Source organism: Phaenicophaeus curvirostris, chromosome 1 (genome assembly GCF_032191515.1).
Source record: "Phaenicophaeus curvirostris isolate KB17595 chromosome 1, BPBGC_Pcur_1.0, whole genome shotgun sequence".
Taxonomy (NCBI): Eukaryota; Metazoa; Chordata; class Aves; order Cuculiformes; family Cuculidae; genus Phaenicophaeus; species Phaenicophaeus curvirostris.
The window spans coordinates 114,446,683-114,471,384 of NC_091392.1; the positions used below are offsets into that span (position 1 = coordinate 114,446,683).

At 40.4% G+C, this 24,702-nt stretch overlaps 1 protein-coding gene across 1 annotated transcript in view; it reads left to right on the plus strand.

Moving 5' to 3' along the window:
• Nucleotides 1–624: 624 nt before the first annotated feature.
• The window catches only part of DYRK1A (dual specificity tyrosine phosphorylation regulated kinase 1A), an 88,571-nt gene continuing 64,493 nt past the window's right edge, over nucleotides 625–24,702 (plus strand). The window contains exon 1 of the mRNA XM_069871378.1: nucleotides 625–1,286. The gene's annotated coding sequence lies outside the window, so the exon portion shown is untranslated. The remainder of the gene's footprint in view (nucleotides 1,287–24,702) is intronic.

Sequence of the window (24,702 nt, forward strand, 5' to 3'; positions counted from 1 at the left end):
GCGGGCGGGGGGAGGCGCGAGAGGGAGGGGGGGGGGGGGGGGGGCGCAGCGTCGCGAGCGCCGCCGCTCTTCTCCTTCACCCCTCTCCCCTCCCTCCGCGCGCTGTTACCGGCCGCGCGCCACGCCCCAGCGTCCTCCCCGCCCCGCGCTGAGGGGCCATCCCGGCCCGCAGCGCCGCACGCCGGAGGGGCGGTAGCGGGAAGAGCGAACAGCGGTTACCTAGGAAACCAGGGCCAGCCCTCCCTCCTTGCTCCCCGCCCTCCGCACGTCAGCGCCGTCTCCCGCCCGGGCGGGGCGTTATGGGCCGGGGGGGGGGGGGGGGGGAAGCGCGTGATTGACAGTTACCATGGAAACGGGCTCGCCCGGCCGCCATTTTGTCCGCCTTTAAATAAATAAATAAATAAATAAATGAAACCCCCCTCCCCGCCCCCCCCCCGCAAACGATTCGGGCGGGAAGAGAGGGAGGTTGATTCTTCGTTTTTTCTTTTCCCCTTTCTTTCCCTCTTCCATCGCACGAGGGAAGAAAACCACGCGAGAACACGTTTAAAATAAGAACACAAACCGCTCGCCGACTCCCTCCCCCCGCCCCCTTCAGGGCCGCAAGGGTCCTGGTTGGGACACGCGAGGGACTCGGTCCCGCGCGCGCACTGAGAGGCGGCGGAGGCAGCAAGGGCGGTGCGCGCCGCGGCTCGGCTCGGCAGCGCGCGCGCGGAGGGATCGGCGAGGGAGGAGCGGGCGGGGGGAGGGCGGGAGGAAAGGAGGGAGCGAGGAGTTCCCGGGGGCTCGGTACGGCGCTGCGCTACCCCCCCCCCCCGCTTCTCCACACACACCCCCCTCCTCCTCCTCCTCCTCCTTCTCCTTCTTCTTCTCCTCCTCCTCCTCCACCTCCTCCTCCTCCCGCCGCTGCCGCTGTCCCCGCGCTGCCGGGCCGGGCTCGGGGCCGCCGAGGGGAGGCCGCTGGGCGCTGCGCAGGTTTGGAACGCGCGCCATTTTGTGAGCGATAGGGAAGGGGTGAGAGGAAAAAAAAAATAAAAAGAAGAAGAAGAGAAAAAAAAAAACCAAACAAAAAAAAAAAGAGACCCAACCCTTCAGCCCGGCCGGGGAAACGACGCGCGGATCCGCCCGCCGGGCTGGGCCCACTCCTCCTCCTCCTCTGAAGGAGAGCGGGAGGCCGGGACCCCCCCCGAGCGGCCCCGGAGCGGCGATCGCTGCGTTCGGCTCTGCGACACAGACAGACAGACAGAGAGAGGAGGCCTCGACCGGGAGGAGCCGGGCCGGAGCGCGGGGTGAGTGCGGGGAGCGCGGCCGAGGGGGGCGCAGCGCCGCTGCCATCTTAGAGCGAGGGAGAGGAGAGCGGAGCGCGGGGAGGGACGCCGGGCAAGGGCAGGGAGCCCCGGGGCCGCGGCTCGGCGAGGAGCGGGGGAGGGTTGGATCGGGCGCGGGGAAGGGAAATCGCCGCCGAGGAGGGCGGCGAGGCGCCGGCACGGGTCGCCCGGGGAAGTTGTGGATGCGCCTTTGGCTGGGGGTGTCGGGAGGCCGGGGCGGATGGGGCCTCGGGCGGCCTGGGCTCGGGGGTAGGCGTCCCTGCCCGCTGCGGGGGAGCGAAGGGACCTTCAACATCATCCCGTTCCGACCCAAACCGTTCCGTGGTTCTTCTCCGCCCGCCATCCCTCCCTCTCTCCCTCCCGCCGCCCCCTTCTGGGGCAGGGCGGGCATGACCGGGGGGCAGCGGCCTCTGCGGCCCCATCCTCCCCCCACCCCCCGCTTTCCCCGCCGGCGTCCGGGAGAGGCCGTGGCCGCCGGATTGGGAAGCGGGAAAGGCCCGCGGAGCCGGCCGTGGAGGAAGGGAGCTTCCGTGGATCCTCTCGCTCTTATGCGCAACGCCCTGCGGTGGGCGGGTGCGAGGTCCTCGCCCCGGGCTGGGAGCGGGGAGAGAGGGGAGCGAGGAGGGAGCCGAGCAGTCAGCTGAGCAGGCACCTGTTGTGGGGGATGGAGGCTTTAGGTGGCCCTGCCCGCACCCCTGCGAGAGGGGCTGCTGCGGTGGAGAGGTGGGAAGTTGGAGGCCGGTGTAGCGGGGGTACCTGTGCGAGGGGACTGGCGTCGGGGTGGGGGCCGGAGAAGAGGAGGGACAAGCAGCTGGGAATAGGCACAGGGGACGCGCGGGCACTTATGTGTTTTAGCATTTTATTATTTTGTGTTTTAGCTGGCTGCGGTCTTTTAGGAATTTAGTTCTGTGTTGCTGAAGAAATCGGAGATCTCATCTGATACATAGGGTGCTCTTTCTCTGGAGTGGCATTCCCTCCCGTCGCCACAAAATCAGAAAATGCAATTAAAAGTACTGTAATTTGAAATTTCGAAATCGGTGCATTTTTGAATCTCAGTCGGCTTTGAAGTTTTCGGTTTAGTCTGTCCAAAGACTATGTAGGGGTTCTTTGATCATGTGTCTAGATTGCTGCTGTTACTTAGTTCTCCTATTACTCCACAGTCATCGGGGGAAATAAACATTCATTGTTCTTTTAAATTAACAAAGACAGAATATCTGGCTACAAAATAAATCGACGAGCGTGCTTTTGACAACCTACTGTTTTAATCCAAGGGAGAGCGTGTTGTTAGCTTTTTTGCAGTAGGTGTGTATAGTCACGCTTACATGGGTGTTATGTCATGAGAGGGTAGAGATAAGTAGAAGTTAACAACTTGTTTTATTATCGTGTTGGTATTTGATTCTCCTTTCTTTAAGAAAAGGTGTATGAAGATGAAAAACACATTGATGATATCTGGTAACTAATAAGCCAACATTTTGTTTGCAGTCGCATTTAATTATCTGCCTGTAACCAAGCAGAATTTAACTTTCCCCATTGGAATAGTCTGTTGCCCTAAAAAGTTTTGGTAAACTTGTTTCTTTTTCTCCACATCCTGCACCTCTCAACTTCTATAGGTTGGATATTTTTTGAAAATTAATTGTGCTTTATAGAAGTAGAATAGTAACACTGGAAATAACTCTTGAGTATGAACTAGTATTTGTTAACTATTATCTTTATATATTAGGTGTACTTGGGGTGTGTGTGTATATACACGCAGCATTTTATAGGCTACGCTTCATGTTTTTGGCTGATATGAATTATTTAGACAACGGTGTTTTTATTTGCAGTCTGAAGTACAACATGTGTATGATGTGTTAAATTTACATTTTCTGCTGTGAATTAAAAAATTCTGTCTAAGTTTATGAAGGTTATCAAGTTTAATTTGTGGGTTTGGAACATTCCTTGAGTAAAGTAACAGTATCTTGTTCAAAACTGAATGAAGAACACAGTCTTCTTACATCGACAAAAGAGGGCAATTAGTTCTGTTAAATGTTTGTGTACGCGTTTACATACATGTTGTTTCCAGGCAAATATGGAAGAAAGACAGTTTGTTACATGTTAGAGTTTCTGAATCAATACTTGGATGGATTTAGAACTTGTCATTGGAATCCCCTCCGCCATTGTTGGACAGTGACGGAGAAGCTGCAACAAGGATAATTTTACCTAATAGCAGCCAAGAGCTCTCTATTTCGGTGTCAATTTATGGGTAGTATTCTCTTACTTGTGTAAAATAATGATGTAGTCATCAGGAATTTATCAATTTTTAAAGTATGCGGGTTTTGCATAGACTGGGAATTAATGTGCGATGACCATAAGTGACTCCAAGAAACTGGTTGATGGTTTACACAAAGTAGAAAAAAAATACTGGTATCTAGGAAGAACTGTGTGCCTTATCTAAGCTTTTAAAGTTCTATTTAACTAGGACATACTCACTAGCATGTGTGCTACATCTTAAAATCTTAGTTCTGATAGGGCCTTGCAAAGAAACTTGTGTCTGTGTTAACTGTATTGTTAGGCTTTGCCTTAGTAAACTTTTTGTGAGATTTTTGTTATTTTAGTTCAAAAAAGTTAGTCGACACCTAAACAAAAAGTGAAAAGTCTCTTTTAGGTTATGCTGACATGTTTGAAGCTGTACTGCCTGGTCATATGGTAATGTGCGAGAGGACTAGTTAATAAAATGCCTAAAACCCCATGCGTTTATTTGTGATGATAGAGTTTTACAGTTTCACCTGAACTGAAACAGGTCCCAATTTGAAGACCAAAACGTGTTCTTAACCAAAGAAGCAATTTTGTTGCTATAACTAGAATTCTCTTTTCAGCATTCCTCTTAAAACCTCTTTATTTCAGGTGTGTTTCACTCTATCTGCGGGCCTGTAGGTTTAAAGTTGCTACAGCTTATGTTTTTGAGGAAGAATTGAAGACCGATGTATGTTTAGTCTTTCCGTGGTAGTTTTTAATGCCATTTGGAGAAAAATTTTCCAAAGTGAAGTAAAAAACTTTCTAATATCTCTGTTTTATGGGAGCATGGGAGACTTCTTTAACTTCTGAAATCCTTTTGTAAATGGATCCGTTGTTGTAAAATAGGATTATTTACAGAGAACTGCTGCTTTTGTCTCTATAACTGAGCACAAAAGATTATTTGTTAGGTTTACAGTTTCATCTTCTATTTTTTTACCAGGAGTTTGGTAAGAAACATTTTTAAAAAAAAATATTTATTATCTTCTTTTGCTAATCAGACTTCAAGAAGTGTAAAAGACATGATACGTTTATGCAGTGAGACTTCATTTTTGCTCTGTGACTGTTTGAAATAATTAAAAAAGAAAACTCTGAGCAAACATGCCTTTCTTGTAAACTTGCAAGCGGGGAAAAAAGTTAAGGTGACCTTCCAAGAAGGGGAATACTCTCCTTTTCTTTCCTTACCTCCATGGGTCCCTCAGGAGGAGGGTTATGGGAATTCTAGTCTATTGATGGTTTAAAAACGCTGGAGAAAGTTGATAATTAGAAACAATTGTTACTTCCAGAAAGACATGTTTTATATGTTCAATTATCTAGTACCCTGTCTTCGAGGTGATGCTATATACCAATAGAATTGCAGTGACCTAATCATTAGTTGTGTGTAATGATTAATGTAACAGTTTGTAACTGATATTCATTGCTTGTCTTTATCCCTTTTGGGAAAGCAAGGTAAAGTTGTGTGTTTGATTCTGTTTTATCCAAGCATGACTGAAAAAATAACTCAACTGATTTTGCTAGTACCATTGCATCTCATTACTTCAGAATAGGTCTCTAGTTTATACTTACCCAGCTGTATTTGGAGTTTAGCTCCGTTTCCTGTAATACACAAACAACTCTTGTCCAGTATCTGTGGGTCTTGCTTGTCTGAGAGCACAGATCTAAAAATGAGCTCCTCTTTGACTAGAAAGCACATAGTGATGAGAGGCTAAGTCCCATTGTCTTCATAAGGTTTCTCTTACTTCCTCTACTTTTTTTCTTCCTTCCCCTCGCCAGTCTCTAAAAGATAGGTGAGTTTTTCCACAGTTGAAAAGGTTGGAGGCTCAATAAAGGTGGCTCAATATTAAAGGTCCTGATGTTATCATATGCTGTTTCCTTCCCAGATATCCTGTCCGTATGACTTGCAGGGAGAATACCCACTAAAGGGCTAGGGAAATGTGGAAGATAGTTCCCAAGGAGCTCTGCTAATGCCATAGAACCATAGAATGGTTTGGGTTGGAAGGGACCGTAAAGCTCACGCAGTTCCAACCCCTCTGCCATGGGCAGGGACACATTCCAGTAGACCAGTGTGCCTAAAGTCCCATCCACCAGGGATGGGGCATCTACAGCTTCTCTTGGCAACTGGTTCCAGTGCCTCACCACCCTCATAGTTCAAGAATATTTTCCTTGTGTCTAATCTAAAGTTACTCTCTTTTGGTTTAAAGCTGTTATCCCTTGTCCTGTCACTACAAACCTTGTAAAAAATCCCTCCCCAGCTTTCTTGTCAGCCCCCTTTTAAGTACTGGAAGGCTGCTATAAGGTCTCCCAGGAATCTTTTCTTCTCCAGGCAGAAAAACTCCAACTCTCAGCCTGTGCTCATAGTAGAGGTGCTCCAACCCTCTGATCATCTTTCTGGCCTCCTCTGGACTTGCTCTAACAGATCCATGCCCTTTCTGTGCTGAGGGCTCCAGAACTGAATACAGTACTCCAGGTGGGGTCTCACCAGAGCACAGTTAGGGGGGCAGAATCACCTCCCTCGACCTGCTGGCCACACTTCTTTTGATGCAGCCCAGAATAGGGTTGGCCTTCTGATCTACAAGTAGACATTTCCGGCTCGCGTCCACCTTCTCATCCACCATTATCCTCAAGTACTTCTCCACAGGGCTGCTCTCAATGCCTTCATCCTCCAGCTTGTATGGATACCAGGGGTTGCCCCAACCCAGGTGCAGGACATTGCACTTGGCCTTGTTGAGCATTTTAATTTCAGCTCTGAATATAGTATATATTAAAAGTAGTGAAAATGTTTTTGTAATTAAAATAACAATAAGCCAGTGCTTATTTGTAAACACATTTCTTGAAAAGTTTCCAGGATCCTAGTAGCCCTAAATACCTGGAAGTGAAACCAAGTAAATGAAAGTGAAATTAATTTCATTAAGTGTCAGATTTGTTCCTGTTGAGAAAAACCAAGCTTTCAATTTGTGTTACATAAAGTTCCAAAACCATCTATTTTTTTCTATTTTTTCTAAACCATCTATTCCTTTTTCTTTTCCCCCGGAAGAAAATAAAAATTGACTCTTGAGTCACTTAAAGGAGTGGTTAATATATTTAATACATCTATGTGTTGAAAAGTTTCCTCTTTCTTTTTAATAACTGTTTGGATGGTGAAGTAAAAGAGGAATGGAAATATACAGATTGGCTTTTGATGACAGTTATTCTTTCAAAATATAATTGAAAAAAATTACAGTGAATTTTGATGAGTTACTAAAAAAAAAAATCAAACTAGTAGAATGACTAGTTGGTACAATCATAGTTAAATACATTTTAGTGGTTAAATCAGACTTGCCAGTGAAACTTCTAAGTCCTAGTGTCCTGAAAACCTGTTGCTCATTGGTTTTTAGGCTTCCTGGCTTCAAACAAATTCAAAAGCCTGGTTACCTATATGTGCTCAAATCCTAATTTTTGTTCCTGTGAACTGTATAATTTGCTAATAACTTCTCATTTACTTTGCCAGTGGATGTGCAGCTGGGGAATCAGTTGGAGCATGGCACATCCACTTCCTTTGTAGAGGAGATAATTTTGTGTCTGTTCTATCAGCTTACTATTTAAATTTAAGGAAGGGCTGAAAAAAAGACAGAAATTATTGTCAGGTAGGAAAGTTAAGGTATTAGTACTTAGTTAGTTCTGTGTCCTCCTGAACACTGTGAATTTCCTTACAATGATCTCTGGTCTTTCCAGTTGTAACTGCAGCTTTTTTTCCCCTACTTATATAATCATACATATTCTTGTTTTTTAAATACAGTTTTAACAGGTTTTATACATTAAATACATATAGGGTATATATTTGATGACAGACAAGTTTCTAATACAGTCTTGCAAATTCTGATTGCTGTTGGTGGCTCAGTGACTTTCTTGGATCATGTTTAATTCTGACTTCTTTGTTGTTATTCTTTCTAACTTGTGGATAACTAGGCATTAATTAAATGGTATGCCAAAAGTTGCAAGTTAGTGTTTGAAATATATTGATGTCATTGTTAACGTTACAGTGAGTGATAGTTGCATGAAGATGTTGGTAGCTTCACTTTCTGTAGAGTTACTCATAAATACTCCAAGTTGTGGGTCATAATTGTAGAATAACACAGCTGAATGTACATTTTTCAGCACGATCAGATGTTCATAAGCTTAGAATTGTGTTCTTGTATTTGGGGTGACATTCCTGTCCATGTCATAGTGTGCCCTCAGAACTTGAGATTTTTATGGCTGGCCCTGTGCAGGAAAATGAACATTCCTGCAAAAGCTGAGCATGTACATGATTGCACATACCCATCAATACCTTCCCACTGAGATCAGAGGTCATCAGGTCTCTTATCTGTGCTAAGGCTACAAATTGACTTTACACTTCACCCCAAAATCATAAACACTAGTAGGTGCAGTTCTGGGGAGAGGTCAGTTAACTATGCAGTTAGTACAGCTTCATTTTGAGGAGATATAATGGTCATTCCAACTTTTCCTGATGGCTTATTATTGTTAATGCACACTGCGTTTTACAAGCTTAGAATCTAAGTGAATTAATGTCTTCTGTGAACTATGTCGAGTAGAGACAGCATCATAAATGATTCATTTATGTTGAAGGCTGAGTGGAAAGAGTATATATGATACCATGTTATAAACTATGGTTGAAGGTTAGATTATAGGGGCATAGTTAAAAATTGTTTGGTTTTGCGTTGTTGTAATACTTGGAGACCTTAACTAGGATCTGATTTCCATTTTGTTTTGTATTGTACAACGTGAAGTAAGTACTTCTTTCCCATTTAATCCTTATTTCATGACTTTGAGACGCATACCCATTTATTTCTACTGTTCTCTTGTGTGGCGTTTTTGTTTTGGCATAGTGTAAATGCATACGTGATTGTATTTTTTTTTGTTCTGGTAAATAAAAAGGGTTTTGAGTTATTGTAATTTGATAGTCTGTTGTACAAAATCTTAACGATAGGAAGTCTGAAAACCAATAATCTGGAGACATTAATGATATCTGATGTGGTCTTTGCAAGAATGCTTATCTCCTGTCTTTGTAGGATTGTTTGGGGATATTTTCACCTCTGTATTTTAGAAGTGTGCAATCATGATTTGCAGTTGACAGCATCCATATGAGTCTACTTTGTCTTCTTACCCATCAAAACATTCATTTATGTATCTCTGTGGAGTTAAATTAACCCGAGTCATGTTCACAGCATGGACACTTTAAAACTTTATGAGCTTAGTTTTGAAACCTTGAGAAATCCAGTTGCACATGTGGTAACAGATTCTTGGCTGCCTTACCTTAGTGGTTAGTGCTAACACTGACAACTTTTGTTGTCATTCTTAAATCAAAGTTGATTTTGCTTCATGTTGTGGGGGCTGGAAGCTTCTGTAATGCTTTTCTCATGTAAGGAAGTATTAGAATTGGAGACAATTTCTAAATGTGGATTAGAAGGTGATGGCTAGTGCCCCTTTACTTAGTTTGCATGCCACTAGATAATTGCGGTAAACCAAAATACAAGTTTTTGCTAAAATACTTCCATTTAATTTCCTATGGAAGTTAATAAAGCAAGGAAAACATGTTGGCCAAGTCAGGTATGTTATCTCAAATTCTCTGTTTAAAAGTACAGTTTAAAAAAATTCATTTTTGTTCTTCTTGTAATGCAGGGAAATAATTGTATGCTTGCATAAAGTAGGTATATCATTCTGATTTTCTACTAATGTCCTTAACCAGCATCCAGTCATTTAAAGAAATATGAAAGCAAGTCCTACCTATAGTTTACAAGGTTCAGATATTGTGTTTTGAAACAGTGGTCTCTTCTGCACAGTTTGTAAAAATGATACTTCTGTAATTGAACAGAGATATTTGAAAATGTTTTAGTTTAGCCTACTGTTTTGATGGAAGTGAAATATAGAAGTAAATTCTGTGTAAGGATACACAAGGACATTTCGCTCAGTGTTTTACGTGTGGAGGAAAGGGATTTGCATATGTGATAAATTAACAGTTTAGGAGGTCTCCTGAAGCTCTGCCAGTGTATGCTGTAGTGCTTTGCGTTTGGAAAAACTAGAGATGATCGGTGACATACAGTCGGTCAGTATGCATGATTTGTGTGCATATAGACTTAGGTTCTGCATAGGAGGTTTGGATGGTCTTTTTATTTTCCTTGTTCTGTCCAATGTAATAGTTTCTAGGTTTTTTGGTGGGGGTTTTTGGGGGAATTTTTTTTTTCCCCATCAGGGGGCATGTTCTGGTTGAGATCAGTAAATATTTTTTTCTTTGTGAAAAAGATTTCTTTGGCCCTAGTTTGTATTTGTTGCCCTTCAGTGTTAATTTCCAAAGCCTTGTTATGAGGGAGAGAGAGCTTAATTCACCTTCCCTATGTCTTTCATAGTTTTGTATGTCTTTGTCTCTTTTTTGTTACTAAGTATCATTGGAGGCCTACATACCTAAAACAGTATTTTGTCTTATGATTGACCTCAGTCTTTTTTTTTGTTAAGATTTTGAGTCTTGTAGTTATTATCTAATGTTATTAAAATACGAGAATAGGGAATGAACATGGGGTGAAGAATTTAGTTTCTAGGCTTCTGTATTTTCAATATTTTCCCTTGGTATTTTCTGATGTAGGATCCTTTGTATATTCTTTAGGCTAGATATAAGGAAGACGCTTTTTTACAATGAGAGTGATGAAGCACTGGAACAGACTGCCCAGAGAGGTAGTAGGTGCCCCATCCTTGCAAATATTCGGTGTCAGGTTGGATGGGACGCTTGGCAACCTGATCATGTTTCTGGTTATTGTAGGGGTGTTGGACTAGGTGACCTTTAAAGATGACTTCCCAACCCATTCAATGATTCTATGATATGCTTTGCATTCATTCTCTTCCTCTGGACTACTGATACTTAAAATAAAAAAAAAAAACTTAACATTAATTCTGATCTTGCTGTGTGAAAGCAAAGGGTGGCTTTTGTTTTTCATAAAACAAACCACTCTGAGATCTGTGCTTTGAGTTGAGGTGGAAGCTTGAGATATGTTTTTAGCAAGCAGACAGTGATCCCAGAATACAGTTTCTGCGTTAGTCTTTACTTCTGAAATCTGTTAGCTCACAACTTGATGGTGGTAGTTTATTTATGTATTTGAGGGAACAGGTTGGCCTTATATTCCATGTGTTGTAGGTACAGTCTTTGTCTTTATGTTTTAATCCTGTGTACCTCTACAGAGTTGTATTTGGCTTAGTTATTTCCATAAAAATGTCCTGAGTCAAGTACTCAAACACTGACAAAAATGGGAAAATTGTCTCCTGCTTTTGGTGATCTGAATTATCTTCTATCATACAGTAAGTATAATATTTTTTAGGTTACAGGTTGTTAATAACTGCACTGTCCAGACCTTACACTTAGTCTCAGGTCTGTGACTTTCTCATGGGCTTGTGCAGATGTAGTATTTTAGTACCTGAATCTAGCAAATGCTAACAGATACTTCCAGTGTCTTGTTGAACAGGATTGTTTTCCAGTATTTAGGACCTTGTGTACAGAAAAAAACGTCCACCAGACCTGGAAATGGGAATGTACTTTGCTTATTGGCAGCCTAACCTAAGGCACTGAGTTCTTGTTTTTGGCGGTGGGGAGAAGGGTTTCAGACATTGTGGGCATTTTGTATAGCAGTTAACTTGGTGTTACTTTCCATCCACACAGCAGGTTTTGCTTTGCTAACAGGAGATAAATATGTTACTAAGCTGCTTTTTAGCAAAGGGAATGAAAGCAAGAAAAGGTAAAGTAACTTGCCCAAAGTTACACAGTGACACAATGGGTGGAGCTGAGGTTAAGGATTTAGGTGCCTTATGTCTTAAGAGCAGGATGCCCTGTATTTGCAGTTGCATTTGACTTGAATTTATATTCTGAGTGCTTTGTAACTCTGAGAAGCAGGCTCTTAAGGTTGGAGAGTGACTCAGCATATCCAGATAGAGGTCTGCTCAAGGAATTTAGGATTTGCTTGGAAATGTGGGCGAATTAGAGTTCAAACTCATTTTTCTCAAAGGCAGTTTGCTCGTCCAAAAAAAAATTATGATTTTTTACTTGCAGTCTCATTCCCATTTGGTACACATACCTCAATTTTGGAATAAACTGATGGATTATTTCAGTAGATAGTATCACTTATAGTATAGCTGGCATTTATTGTATACATTTGTTTCCTGTGTGCTAGCCTCCTGATGAATAAGATAAGCATCTGTTTAATGACTAAAATTGCATTTGACCATGCAAGTAAAGATTCTGTTGCAAAATACATAGAAGAGACAGATTTGTCTATCAGGTTTGGCTTAAACAGTTCATAACGTAATCTCTGATTTTGACATTTGTAAGAATTTTTTTATGTGAAAGGAGAAAGAGTTATTTATGTTATTTGCCTAGTTTGTATGATTGAAACGTCTCCATCTTATTGGTACAGAACTTCCGACCTGATCTGGCAGGGCTGAGTTCTCAGTCCCATGGGTCAGCCGCTCTAGAGTGAGCAGTTTGGGAAACACTGGGTTACCTGCACAAGCATGTACTGGTTGTGTAAGCCACAGTTATATATGCTTGGTTTTGGTTGGCTTTCCTGAGGGGAAAAATAGCTAAATGTCTTAAATATGAGTCTTTGATGATGGTGTTCTGTGCTCTAGTTTCAGCTGATCAGTCTTGTCATGGAGTTTTGAGCCATTGATTGGTAGCAGTGGCAGTGAAGGGAAGCAAACTGACAGAAGCTGATGAGTAAAGATTGAAACTATTGGTCTTCTGCTACTACAGCTTCTTAAATTTGGGAGAAATTTGAGAAGACATCTTTTTTTTTTCATCTAGATCAGTTCTGTCTTCCAGCATGAGATAAGACTGTAGGCTAGAACAGAATTTCAGTGCTGAGAGAATGCTGAAGGACAGCACTGCAAAGGGAGTATATTCAGGGAAAAACACAAGCAATGCTGATTTTTGTCCCCCCTTTCCTTCTACCCTGAACTGTTTTCTCCTTCCACCTACCCAAATCTGTGTGTTTTCCTGGGGTTAGTGAAAATTACCATACTCTCCCCAAGTCTATACCTATGCCAAATTTGAAATAATTGAAAAAAAAAAAAGCAAAAAGGATGAAAACCAACAACTCTGTTATCATATCTCATTTGCCAGAGGACTGGGGTATGTGCAGTGCTTAATCTGATGATGTTATATGTGTTTGTTTTACAGCATAAGTATTAGCATCAGTTTACTACAAGATGTAGAGCCACTAAAGCACTTTGGAAAATTGTTGAAAGAGCCTTTCTAAGGCAAAGTGTGCAGCAAGGAGTTATTTGAAGGCAGTTGCAACTCAAGTAACTTGCCTTCTCTCTGGATTCTGACTGCTTGTTCCCACCTGCTTTCTGTTGGCACAGCTGTTTGTAAGACCAACCAGTGAATCGGACTTAGAAATGGAGTCGGCTGAAATATATAATTTTATATATATATAACACTTCGGTGTGTGTGGGGGCAGAGAATCAGGTTACTTTTCAGTCAGATCGGTTCCCAGACCCAGTACACCGTGCTACCGCTCAGACATTTGACAAGATAATGGAATGGGTTGTGTGGGTGGACAGGAACAGGGTGCCTCGAAGATGCAGGCGTTGGTTAGCTGGCTTTGATAGCACTATTACTTAATGGAGAACATCATTCTGAGGAATTTTTGCCACCCCTCCAGTAGTAAATCACTCCCGTCAGTTTCTCTCACTCTGTTCACCTCCCCCAACAGGCTTTTGCTTGCTGTCTCAAACTTCTGTGCTTGTTCCCACTCTGATGCTGGCCTGCTAGTGTGCATTCTTAGCACATGCTACCACGGTCTTACTTGGTAAGAAGTTCTCTTCCCAGCTCTCTTGCTTGCTTTCTGACTCTGCTGCTTACTCCTGATGCATCTATGCTTACTTGTGCTCGCCTAGTTCTTCCTCAGTCTCGCTTGCTCTTTTTACAATTTTCTAACTTCTGCTCATGCTTTTTTTCTCCCATGTCCTTTGTAGTGCTTGGTCTTTCAAGCATCTCTTTTTTTCTCACTTGATCAGTCTCTTGCTTGCTCAATGTTCTCTCCTGTTTCTTCTTTCTCACCCCTCTTTGCTTTCTCTTCCCTCCTCCATAAGAACAGTGCTTTTGAGGGCGGGAAAATCCATCTTTTAAAGATTAAAACCCCTTGAGAAACCCTGAATTTTTAATTTTCTGTTCTCTCTACCTCCAAACATCACCACAGAGCAATGCAATATCAGTCTCATGCACTTGTGAAATTTTTACTTGAATTCTTTATTGTCTTAAGATAGATTTGCGCACACAAAATGTGTTGTTCCTATTTGGACAAACAAACTTCAATTCATCGTTCACACAGAATCACAGAATCACTAGGTTGGAAAAGACCCACTGGATCATCGAGTCCAACCATTCCCATCAGTCGCTAAACCATGCCCCTCAGCATCTCATCCACCCATCCTTTAAACACCTCCAGGGAAGGTGACTCAACCACCTCCCTGGGCAAGCCTGCTCCAGTGCCCAATGAACCTTCCAGTGAAAATTTTTTTCCATGAAAAATTTTCAAAAGTTAATGTTCTAATAAAAGTAGTTTTCATCTGTCTTCATACGATGTGAGCATTGGGTATTGGTACCAGAAGCTAAATTGCAGAGTAAAGGTACTTGGTTTTCTTGTTTCTGTTACACAAAGGAGATGTGAAAAAATGTTTCTCTGATTTTAATGTAACCACCAGCCAGACCAGTTATGTTAAAAAAACAAACACATAAACAACTCTTTTGGAAGATCCATGCTTGCTTGTCATTTTAAGTAACCAGAGCTGCAGGGATTATGCTGCTGTTTCACTTCCATGTATCGGGATAAGTAATATTTCTGTTAAAGTTAAATTTTTTTAGTAATTATTTTCCTGTTAGTTGGGAAGGTACACAACATGCTGGTTCCTTACGGGGAAAATCCACTCATATTTGAATATCCATCCATATTTCAATAATTCAGAGGGACCTCAAATAAAAATGTGAAAGACTGGACAATACACTTTATAGCAGGAAAAAAAGCAATGGAGTGTTTCTGCTTGTCTCCTTTGCTTCTCTAAGTGGTGGACTGAGAGCAGGAGCACCTTAAGTACCTTGCAAGGTATGCCTTCTCCACAAAAGGAGAGAGACAGCATCTTACCTTTACTTTCTTATATGAGGGTGCACTTAAACACATCACTGAGCGTGCAGATTTTTGTTTCGTTAGGCCAGCTGTTCTAGGTCAGGTTATTAAGCAGCCTCCTATCAGGATGCGCATGCTAATTAGGGCAAGCACTATTATGAATTACAATAGTCATCTTTGGAAATGTTTGGTTGGTTCTTTCTTGGTTAGTAAATGAAAGTATTACTTAAAAGTGCTGTATCTCTTTCAGTGAGATTTTGGTTTTGTTTTATTTCAAATCCATACGTTTTCCTTTCTGGTTTGGGTCTTTTTCCAATCTGGTCTTCTGTAAATTTTGTTCATCATGCTCGTTTTATGCTCTTTATTTTTTTGATGGCTAAAGACTTTTAGCTTTTGATAAACAACATAGCATTGCTCAGTTTCTAGATCTAGTTGAAGTTCCTTAATCAAATAATGTTTTAGCTTCTTTGATGTTTAGTGCCTGTCTTCCCCCCACTCCCATCCCCTTCTTCAGCAATCTGTTATGCTTTCCATAAAGCCTTGTTTCTCTCTTTCCCTAACTTGCTTTGAGTCTGACTGTTTTGCATTTCAGAAATTCCTACTTCTGTTGCCCCTCAGGTTGTCATCCGGCTCCTTGACCCCTTTGGGAGAAGGAGGGTAACTGTTCAGTGTTTTCTAGCAGTGCCTGTGGCAGATACAGTCTATACAAGTTAGCATGTCTCTTGCTCCTTCCTAAACACAGAGGCATCGTGAAGAGCACCTCCATACTTTCTAGTAATTCCTGTAAATCCAGTATGAAGCTAACCTAAAATGTTTTGAATAAAAATCTCTCTGAGCAAAAAAGGGAGAGTAGGCCTTGGTAGCTAGATTTATGTGGGGATCCATCTTCTCTCAGATAGATTCACTGTAGCAGCATAGAACTCCATAGAGATATCTTTCTCTTAAGCTCTGAAGCTATTACATCTCCTTTATGTTCAGTTCACGTATCATCTTAAATTAGCAGTGTGGAGTACAGGCTTATTTCCAAAGGTAGTGCTTTCTTATTTAAAGAAAAAAAAGAAGAGTGTTGGGAAGAGAGAATTTCCGATTTTGAAGCCTTTAAATGTGGCTTTGCTTCTTAATTGGAAAGGAAGATGTTGGTGTAGCATAAGGTGTTATGAATCAGGACAGAGTTCTCTGTTCTGACCACCTTGATAGTTACAATGTCATGGTCAGTCTTTCCTTTTTGCCTTGCACTGGAAAGTGGTTGTTTGAAGTGCTGCAGAGATGAGTCTGTTAGGCTGCAATAAATCCATTTGGTGCACCTGGTATGAATTCTGAATCTTGCTTTTCTTACCCCTTTTACTATGCCCCAGCGATTTTGTATGCTGCTCTGCCATTTCAGATGTGTCTAGAAAAGTTGTATTCTTCCTAAGGATACGTTAGGGTACGTCTGCTGTGGCATCATCCATGGAGTGTCAGATCACGCTCATGACCTTCTTGTTGAGCTCTTTCACAAAACAGGAAAAAGAGCAGGTTTATATCAAAGGTATCTTTCTGCAGCAATCTGTCTTAAAAAGTGCAGCATGTCCTAACACGTGATGTACCACTTCAGGAACATTAGTAGAAAATTAAAGAAAAAATCTGCTGGAAAAGTGGCTTTTTTTTTTGTTTCTTTCCATCTAGCGAGCTATTTGTAGTCTGCAAGGACTTCAGTGGGACACTAAAGATTTTCTTGACTTCTTATTTTCTGGATACCTCAGACATAGGATGATCTTGAGTACTGCTTGGAGGTCTGTAATGTCAGTGTTTGAAAGCCTTACTAATTTGTCCTTATTTCCTTACTGCAACTTGCCATATTAAAATAACTTCAGGAATTTTTATCAGGAAAAAAAAATGCTACGGGAAGCCAGACTCATGGTCAGAACCCTAACAAGTTCTTATGCTGGCAGATAAACTGTTAAATAATCAGAAAGTTGTATAAGCTGAGCATGTCCTAGAATTACTTAAATAGATAATTTTGTCAGAGTTTTAGTGAAATGTCTGGTTCTTGAACAAATGACAGATAACTTGGAGAGTATTAGATTGATCAGTTTATACCTGGTATTGGGATTCTGGAGTTGGTGGGAGTCACATTAACTGTCTGAAGGCTTCTGCCTTTTCTGTTTGGCCTCATAAAAGTCTAGTTAGACAGAATTAATTCAAAAGATCTCTGTTACAGAGACTTTTCCTGGAGTCTTGATGAATGAGGTCTTTTTGACTTTTGTCTTATGGCTGATATGGGAGAATATTAGAAAATTAATTCCATACATCTCCGTAGTGACTCTCCTCAAAAAGGGATTCAAGACATCACTATCCCATGTTGACAGACGAAGCTTGAACTACACATTGAGGACCATATCAAAATATAGTTACTTTAAAGAACTTGGGACAATTTTTTTTTTTAAGCCTTTAGTACATCAAAAAGTGACGTTTATTCAAATAATTTGGCCTCATCTGTGTATGTGAGAAAGCCAGTAAGCAAACCTAAAAAAAGGTGGTTTTCCTTTGGGTACATTAGTGCTTGAACAATGAAGATTGGGAAGGAGAGGAATATGGGAAGAACAGTCCTCCTTTCTCCCCAACCTTTATTTAGCAGCAAATGATTAGATTGGCTTAGCAATCATGTACTACTTCATTCTTAGCCTTAACCTTCTTTTTCTGTTGTCTGAGTGAAAACAAAGTCTCTCACATTTGTTGTGGGCTAAAGGTGTGTTTATGTAGGTAGGTATATGTGGTCAGATACTGAGGATAAGCTGACAAAAGGTAACTTGTTGTAAACGTGATTGTGAATTTGAGCTCTTACCAGATTCAGATTGAGTTACCTTACCTGCAGGTAATCAGCAGCTTCGTGTTAGACTCTTCAAAACTTTTCCACACCAGGAAGTCCTTGTCTTATGTATTGATAAGCAGAAAATTGTAGAGTTTTAATAGTGATTTGCAGTCCATTTCACTTGATGAAAGAGTATAATTTTTTTTTGGGGGGCGGGGGCGGTTTGGAGGGTTTAAATTATTAGATCTTTTTCTTGGGTATTCCATACATTGATGAAGAATTGATGAGGAATTACTGGATGAAATTCTCAAAATTGTGTAGAAGATCATATTAGATTATGATGAGAATGTTCTGGGCTTAATGGTGTGAGGTTCTTGGTTCAGTTTTTGTTGTTGTGGGTGGTTTTTTTTGGTTTTTTTTTTTTACATTTAGAGCAGAAAAGGCAATCATTTTATATGGCAGAAAAGTGTTCGACAGCCTCCAGTGAGCTACCTGTGACCGTATTTTGTAGAAATACAGAGCTGCCATGAATGTTTGATGAAATCTCTATTCAATGTGATCGTAAACGTACCCCAGTAAAGCATTTGTTAGTGGATGTGTACCCACTGTCTATACGGGCTTTTCTCCCTGGGTGTGTGCACGCACCCACATGGATGTATGACTTAAATAGGATGTTTGGATTCCTCTTAATGGATTATAATACCACTTAAAACTCAGAAATATTTTGCAGCTTGCCACCTCCCTGGTAGTATCTTGGGGTATACTAAGATTTGCTTCAGCATTATTCTTAACAGTAATGATGAAGGCTAATAAGATAATAGAAGAAGGCCTTGGAGTTATAAATCTGAAAACACAGGTATTTGGATGTCATCACTAGCTTATATGAGAATTTACTGAAGTTTTTTAATTTATCTCCTTCAGTGAGACTTTTCTAGGTCAGTGGCTCCTTAACCAGGGAATAAGGCCGTGGTAAATCAACTACAGATGGAATGTAACACCATGTTGAACCATGTTGAATTATATTAAGTTAAAAAATAATATGTTAGGATGATTCACATTTTGCTAAAAATTTTTTGGCGCTGACAGTTATCTATGTTCTGAGAAATGTTAAGACTGTAGTTCTGGAGTGAATGATGTGAGGAAGATGTGGAATCTTTATTTATCCATGTGTTAATTTACCATGTTGAAGGAACAAAGAAGGGAAAAACCTGTTTGTACATTTTTTTGCTCATCTGCTTTGGAGACTTTACCATAGTTTTGAGTGCCTTGTGATGTTATATGCATTGAAGATTAACTATTGAGTATGATATGAGAGTTACAGTAGTTTCCTCCTTCAAAAGTGGTTTACGAGAAAAAGAGGATTTAAGCTAGGGCCGCAGATGGACTTGTAGCCCTCATTATTGTAACCCCTAACTCGGTGGTGCCTGGATGTTGGAGGGGAATATGATGTGGCTGTTTGACAGCAGCCTAAATTGGATCATGAGAGACTGTCTGTGTCCACTTTCTCCCTTGGTTAAGCATAGTTGCAGGTTCTCTTCATTGGCAGTTTTGCTTTGTCTTTCCATGTTGGGCCAGCTTAAGAAGCTAAGCACAAACCCTTAATGATGTAAGTAAAGGTAAAACCTTTTTTGCCAATTTAGCTACCTAAACTATTTCATCATGAGGTGGATGAGTGTCAGTGTTGTTTCTCTGACTTGCTCTTTTTTTGTAAGTAGTAGCCCTGAGTTTGGTCAGCTTGTGAAGGCATACGCTTGTTGGGAAGTTATGTGGCATAAACGGAGCTAGCAACATTTTTATGGCACAAAGAAGCCCGTGTTAGCCTTTTTGTTCTATCTTTAGGTTTTTCTTACTATTTGCTGAGACAGTTCAGTTTACTAAACTGGCAGGAAATGAACCTGACAGAAACGTGAACGGTTCTTCATTGGGTTGTTATGTTGATTTGTTTTACAGTATAATTAGTGTGAATGCTGAAACTTTCTGAGAAAGGGGGCACAACTGTGTACGTTAGAGTTGGGAAAGACAGAGATGGATTGCTACCCTTTCTGGCAGTTTAGCATGTTCCTCAGATGGAGAGAATCCTAGCTCATGTTGTTCAATTCCAGTGACAATACCTAGATCAGCTGGGTTTTCAGATGCTCTTGTCCACTGTCCATGAGTCTCATGTAATCTGTACTATTGTACAAAAAAAGAAATAAAGAATTACGGGACAGAGGGAGAGAAAAGGAAAGATGGCTCTCCAATTGAGCAATTAGTGTGCTTACCTTAAGGGAATAGGAAAAAGAAACTTTCTGGGATTTAATCGGTGTTTATGCATTTTACAGGAAATGGCTCCTGAATAATGTTTAATTTTCTCAGTGGAAGGATATTATGTGAATTATGGAAATGTAGCACAACCACCAAGTTAGGAATGATACGCAGATAAAGTGTCGAGAGCATAGAAGAGTTCGGATGGAACATAAAATACTTTCTATCAGTGCAATTATATTCTGCTCACTCTTGTTAAGGGACTTTAACACTAACTAGTGGAATTTTTATAGTGAAATGAAATTAAATTTCTGAAGGACCTAATCTGATAAATGTCTTTTATGTCAAAATACAAATACTTTGTGATATTTTTTTGAAATCTTTTTGAGTCTGTGTAGTTAAGTGCAATTTGTAAGAAATAGGTACTGTGCTTATGCTGGAGGTGTCTTGAATTTTGAAAATGGTTTGTTTCCTTAGCTTCTCTAAGTTGGGGTCTTGTAAAATAAAAACAATCCCCGTGTGATTGCTGCAGTAATCCAAAATAGAATTATTTTGCTTTAAGATTCAAGACTTCTCTCCTACTGTTAGGTTGGTCAACCTGAGCCTGAATTAGGACTTAAAGCATATTGTGAAAATCTTTATGTATACTTAGGCTGGCACATTGAGAGCAGCTCAATGATAAGGATGCTGGATTTCACTGTGATGAAAAATTTTTTTTTTTTTGTTCATTTTGCTCTCCAACATCAGAGAAGTTTGTAGTTGGCATGCTTGATTAAATTTATTTCTTCAAATTTATTTATGTAGACTATTATGACAGACACAAACTATATATAGAAGAGCCTGTAAACATTTCTCTTGTGTTCTTGAAGTAGAGGTGAGGTCTATTACTATCAATATCAAACCAGATGTTAGTCGTGGTCTGCAAAGTGCTCTGTGGCAGTTTAGCAAGAACTAGTGGAAATACTGTAGTTAAGTTGCTCTTCACTTCTCTTGTATTCTTAGCCTATACAGCAAGCCTTATAATGGATAGTTAAAGTTTGTGAGCCCTTTTGCTTTTGTCTTTCTGTGGACAAACTGGTCTGTTTAGACAGTGAGCTTCTTAGGCCAGGATCACCATTTATTGTGTCACACAATGCCTGACACAATGAGGTTCTCCCTCCATGAGAAGAATGCCCTGTTTATTACCCCAGCACAGCCCCGGAGTGCGGCTGCCTTACTTGCAGTATCAGTAAGTGTTTGGACTCTTGGCCCTGACGTAGGAACTGTCAGTTTCAAAGGTCCAGAACATCAAAGACTGCCCAAAAATGCAAATAAAGTTCTCTGTGATCAAGTTGTATTATGCAGAATATAAATGTGTTAGCTGTATGCATGTGCTGAAAAGAACAATTAGGTTCTTATTTACTGTGTAGATTTTTAAGCTGAAAGTCAGACTGGGGCTCTGGAGCTGTGCAGTGTCAGCAGAAAACTGATCAAAAAAGGTGAATGTTTTACATCACGCTAAATTGCAGAACTGACTCAGCGAGTCTGGGGCAGGTGCCAGACATGGTGCAAGCGATGGGCCTGCACTGAGTTTTTAAGGGCAAGGAGGGGTGTGGGTGGGAATACAGCAGGCAAATCCAAGTCAGCTTTGGCTTTTGGGGAACTGGAGCCCAAGAGTTCTTACTTTAATTAACCATCAATTTTGAATGCATCTGGTTATCATGAAGTCTGAACTTGACCACTGTCAATTTTCAAAGCTACTGAACTTCATATGAACCGATGTTTGAAAGCATGTAGAACAAGATTTTTAAGTGTGGTGTTTCTGTACTGACATGTCTGGCAAAAGCTGGAGATTCCTTTATTTGTTTCCAAGTTAAAAAGAGCTGGAGGATCAATTGTGGCATACGTAGTTTCAGAAATACGGGGTTCCTTCTCTTTTTCTTTATGCAACTTTTAACTTATTTTTCCCATCTGTGAACTTATGGTCCCAATTTGTGAGTATCCTAAAACCCTAGAAGTAATCCTATAATTCCCTTCAAGCACCTTTTAACATTGATAGATCTGATTAAATGGCAGATCTGAGTTCTGTAAGCCAACTTAAGTTGTGGTTATGTCCCCATTTAGTACACTTGCATGGCTATTCCATATTCTACTTTAGTATTATGCTCAGGATATATAGAAAGAAAATAAAGTGCTGGGACTTTGAGTTGTGCAAATAGAGAGAAAGGATACCCTTCTACTTTGAAGAGTGTGTTTAGATTTACTTTTAGGAATAGCCGTTTGTGAGCCAAAACTGCTTTGGTTGCTGCTGTCAATGTGCTAAATCAGTCTCTTCCCGTTGCCTTTCTGGAGAGGCAGTGTGTACCCTATTTCTGAAGTACTGAGCTTGACTATTTTCATATAAATGTGAAGCCTGTGAACTGGTGCATAAAAATAATCACCTAATGATAAGACAGGTGTCTTGTCTGTTTCCCTGAGAGAAATAGAAAAAAAGGAGAAAGCTTAGAGCTGAGGCCATCCTCCATGGCAGGTTTTTTAAATGCCTGTGCTCTAGATACAGTCATTTTAAGATTTTTTTTTTTTCCTAGTGACTGATGCGTTTACCATCAGAATGATGTTGTGGATGAAGTCTTGTTGGAAAGATTTATTATTTGGCTAACTTATTGATTGATTTAGAAGGGCTATAGATTTTTTTTAATTTTTTTTTTTAGAGAAGTCTTACAGGAGGTTTGCAGTTCTGTAGGATTTCTATGATGATAGCAGTATGTATTTGTAACTGAAGAAGTGCCTTCATTTTCCTTCTCCTTCAGATGCAGCAGCTCAAAAGCCTCTGTGAACAAGTGTCCCCAGAAAAGCCCATTTAAGTGGCTGATTCTGATTGGTGCATTAAGGAGAATTCTGAAGTTTGAGAACTAAATATTTTCATTTAGCTTCTTTAGATACAAGGTGGAAGTAGGCAGGCTTCACATTTTCAGACTAAACTGAAGCTCAGGCAGTTAAATATGACTTAGTATGTTCAAGTGGAAGGGATATCAGCAGTAATTCTCCATTATCATTTTTTGTATCAGAAATATACCTGTTTTGGTAGAAGGTATGGGGATTGTTGGATTGAAGTCTAGTTTAAGACCCGGCATATGGTTAACGTAAGACCAGAGAGTACCTAGCTATGTGTATGGTTATCCAGTCTCAATCTCTTGAATAATAAAAGACAAATGTAGATCGTGGCATTGCAGTTATCGGTGTGAGCTGTCATGAGAATCAATTAAACAGCAGTTAGTCTATGGTGTGTTTGAAAAGATTAAGTATTTAAAAAGGCGGACAAACCAAAGTATGGTAGGAATGAGCCACTTGCCCAAAGCCATATATTTACAGAGCTAGCCAGCAGCTGTGGTTGGAAGCATTCAAGATTAAAGGTAGTACTGTATCAGGGCAACAGTCATTTAGGTTATTACAAATGTACTTGAAATACGTAACTTCAGATCATCTTTGAAAGCAATGTTGGAACTATCTGGTGCCAAAATTGAAGTGGAGTAGCCTTGTTTCATCTACAAAACATTTCTCTGAAACCTGTATAAGTATAGAAAGTGGTTTTGTAACAGTGTTTTTTGTGGTCTGGGTGAGATTTTTGGTTTTGTTCAATTGTGTTAGAGTCACGTTTACTGAAACATGATAACGTATGAGTTTATTAATTTCTGGTTCCAGTTACATGAACATTGCAGGGTGATATGGCATTTGTCATGCTTCAGGGCAGAATTAAAAGGGGAAAAGAAAAAGTAGACATTTTAAATGAGGAAACAGTAGTGATGTCAAAACCTCGTTAACACCTGAATTTAAAAAGGGTGGGTCACTTAGAAAATTCAAGTCTTTTGAATGTGTCATAATATTTTGTTTAAATCCTGGTAGCTATGAAAATACTAAACCATTCAGATGCTCATTTTATTTTCTTCAATTTCTAGGAATTCGTTCTTTTTTTTTTTTTTTCTTTTTTAATGACTGTTTTGGCAAACCTTTGGATAGAAACTGTTGTCTTAGCCCACTGAAAAATAAGATTTTATGTTTTAATCAGTATACAGGCATTGCAGTTAAAACAATCTGTGCTTGCAGAGAAGAACAACCTCCTGTATATATGTATGTGTGTATATATGTAGTGTTTGTGTGTGTTTATACGTATGTGTAACATGGGTCTGAGCTGTTGCAATTTTTAAGAGGTTAAAAGCATTTCAGTAGGCATTGCTTGTCTGGAGAGCACTACAAGTGCTGTCCTAACTCTAGTCCAGGTATAAGAAGTTGAAGTAGCTGCATCTGAGTGCCCCCTCTTGCCAGGTTTCTTAGAAGTAGAGTGTGTTTTGTAAATAAAAGGGCATAGCAATGAATGGAAGTAGTAGTTAGCAACCACTAAATTGAAAGAACAGTAAGCTGTATTAATATCAAGATTGTAGTGAAGACCTGTAAATTGAGTGGTGTTTGGCCACGTTCTCTGCAAATTTTAGGCATCCTTTAGTTCTCTGCTTGCTTGCTTTGTGGCTGAAAAAAATGAGAGAAGTAGGAAGGTTATACTCTCTTGAGACTTTGTAGGTCTAAGGTTCTAAACTGATGAATACAAATGTATCGTGGCATATGTTTTGCTTTGCATTTTTAAAGTTCTTTCTCCAACCACAAGGAACAGAAAGGGGTTTTGTAAATGAAATGATCAATCTTTTTGAGGACATCTGTAGAAGAATCTCAGCTCTGAAAAGCATTTCACAAATGTGAGAGCAAATTATTCTGGATAAACTAGTTTACTAGTCTGTTTGCAATATGACTTTACTTGCATGCTACTGTGTAATTAATGTTTAATGTGACTAAAATGGTTCTATTAAAAATGTAGTTGCTTATCAGGTGTCACCTTTTAAGGAAGTTGTAGGTAGGGTGCATGTGTTAACATGAAGAAGAATCAGATTGTTACATA